This window comes from Paroedura picta, chromosome 14, assembly GCF_049243985.1.
Source record: "Paroedura picta isolate Pp20150507F chromosome 14, Ppicta_v3.0, whole genome shotgun sequence".
Taxonomy (NCBI): domain Eukaryota; kingdom Metazoa; phylum Chordata; class Lepidosauria; order Squamata; family Gekkonidae; genus Paroedura; species Paroedura picta.
In genome coordinates this window covers 20,266,288-20,269,390 of record NC_135382.1, presented here as the reverse complement: position 1 = coordinate 20,269,390, position 3,103 = coordinate 20,266,288, and positions in this window count along the sequence as shown.

Sequence of the window (3,103 nt, the reverse complement as noted above, 5' to 3'; positions counted from 1 at the left end):
CACTGACAAACCACCCCGTATTGAGTCTGCCATGAAAACGCTGGAGGGCATCACCCCAAGGGTCAGACATAACCCGGTGCTTGCACAGGGGATACCTTTACCTTTAGTATCCCCCCCAGCATGCAAATGAATGCCCAAGCCTGTCCTCTCACCAGCCCCATGCCAGAACTTGGTAGCTGCCCACCTTCAGACCAGGCTCCCACTTGGTACTTCTGGCCAGGTAATAGGGGGAGAGCTTTCCGGAGCTGCTGCAGCCAGGGAGATTTGCTAGCAGAACAGGAGGAGGCTTAGTGCCAGGATGCAGAGGATGAAAGACATATTGTGGTTATGCCCTGCAGGGGCAGGGACATGAAAGTTTTCAGTCTGGTTGAACAAGCGGTGACCAGGAACAGGAAAACAATCACCAAGCTGCCTTTTGAAACATTAGTGGTTGGTGAATTGACTGTAACTAACCCTGAGCCTCCTCTTGCCCTGCTAGTTAACCCACCTGACTGAGGGTGGAGCTTGTACATCGTTGAAGGGGGAGGGTGTCAGAAAGTGCGAAATGGCAGGAACAACCTTAATGTGGGCAGAGAAGTGGCCTCCAAGGGGCAAAAAAGAGCCAGGGGGAAATCCAAGGGAATCTATATGTTTTTGAATTACCTTTGGCTTGGAAACTAATCAAGGGGGGAAACCGCCACAAAACCACTCTCAGAAAACCCGAGGGAACAGCAACTGGAAAGCAAACTACGTGCTGAAGGGATGAAAATCAATCCAGAGCAAAAAAGAAAACTCTACAGACAAGTGTGGTGAAAGCGAGGGAAAATACAGAATGAAAAAGAAAATCCAGTGGATATGCACAATGAAAGTGAAGGAAAACCCTAGTGCACAATATGCCGTTATCTGGAAAACAGCTGGATGAGGACAAATCTAGACACTTCCAAACTCTTTATTAGTCTAACCTTTGCCTTTAGAGAGGAAGAGAGTTGAACAGAAAACTGGAGGAAATACGAAGAACTTTCACATTAACCATTTTCTGACCAATATCTGGAATTCCTCAAGTAAGGCACGTTTTTTCATTGCTCAGGGGAAATGCCTTAATGTCCTGTTAACATCAATATTGTTTTTTTTTTAAAGATTTGACTGAATTACTTAATAAAAGTTATTTCTTCCAGTACATTTTGGTTTGATTGCATCTTCCTATCTAAAAAAAATAGGTTATAAGTCACTGCAACACTGTTTCCATCTTGGCCTCAATACAGTCCCACATTGGGAGACTACCAAAGGAGGAGAGCTTGAGGCTCTTAAGAAAACAAGCCGTACGGCTCTGCCGTGTTTGTGAAGGTGCATATCTGTCATTGATCAGATTCTATGCACTGTACCAGATGCATCCCAGCCCGCTTGTGATAAGAATTTAAGTGCTCAAGCACAACTCTACTCACCATGCTGTCTTTTACCCCACTGGCTCAGTCATAGTTCATGAGTTCTTCCAAAGGCCCAACAACTTTCTGACTCCTCTCATAGGACAATACCCTGGCAAAACAGTTCTGTAAGACTTTTGTCTTCAGCTTCCTAAATGGAATACTTCTGCAGGAGATGTGCCATTACAAGCTCTGAATGCTGCAAGTGGCCTATGTCACGTCCTTATCTTGTTCCTCCTTAATGCAAAACCATCCCTGATACATTACATGGGAAGCAATTTTAGACTTTTCCAAATATACCGGCAGATGGGGCTGCTGATTCTTTTGGGTTCCTTCCTGAGACATACACTCCGACCCACTCACCAAACCTCCCGAAGAGCAAAAATGTGTTTCCCATACTTCAGGCAGGAACCAAATCTGCCCCTCCTGACTATGCTGTAATTTTATGTCTTGTTTTAATTTTACTGGGGTTTTAAATTGTGGACAATTGTAACCCTCCACGAGCCGGCCTCGGGAGTGGCAAGAAATAAAAATCTAAATAAATAAACAAATAAAATATCACCTACCAACTGATTCTTGTACCTGGAGATGATGTGGATTCAACATGGGACCTGACGCATAAAAACAGGCTCTTTCATTGAGCCATGGTCCCTCCCACTCCATCATCTTCATTATTGCTGACTTTAGTCCTGAGATTGGTGGCCAGTGATAATCAAGTAGGAAGACACATGGCAAGGATGCATCAGAGAAGAGTAGGTGCAGTTTGGAATTGCACATCATCATTCTGAAGCTTGGCATGCCTGAGCCAGTGCTTCTGCCAATAGGCCACATTACCCGTCGATACTTTTGCTGCCAATGTCAGAGTCCAGCCTTACCTGAAACAATATCCAGGAACCTGAAAGTTGGGCGATGCTGAGATGCAATTTTATCATACTTATCCGTCTTCGTGGCTGCTGTGCAGTCCCACACTGAATGTGCATCTTGACTCAGGGCTTGCAACAGAGAAGAACCCAGTAAGAGCTCCATGCAGCTAAGATGGTGTGGGAAAGCAGGCAAGTGAGAGGGCCAGGCTTTGGAACAGCCTGCCAGGCTCCTGGAATGCCTGCTACTCCCACAGCAGACGACATCCAGCAGAAGGCCTGCTTGAAGTTGACACGGTCTGATGGAGCAGCTGGCAGCAGAAGGCAAATGTATCCCAGTGAAAGGGCAGCAGATTAGAAGGTGATTCCCCACCCTGTGCAGACACCCATTTTGAGAAAGAAGGGAGAATACCTGTGAGCTTCTGCCAAACCTTCTGCTAATGGCAGGAAGGAGAGGATATTCGCATTGTGATTTTTCTGTTGTGTTCGTTCTCCAAATATCCCAGTAAGAGCCCTTCCTCACATTCTACAGAGTGTGGTAGAATTCTGGATGGGCTACCAGACTGCAGGTGGGAAACCTTTGAATGCTCTGAAATTGTTTCTCCCTGCTGCATACAGGGAGCTTTTTAAATGTGGGGGGGGGGAGCACTCAAGCTCCCAGCATGCAGGAGAGGGAACCCGTTTAGCACAGCCCTGACCCAACTACCATGGAGACTGCTTTTTAAACATAAGTGCACTCAAAGATAGGATCCCTCTTATTGTTTGAAGTAGAATAATACATGGCCTCTGTAGTCACTGAAACGGAGGCAAGAAGCTGCCAAGGTTTCCAAAGACGAGCAAATC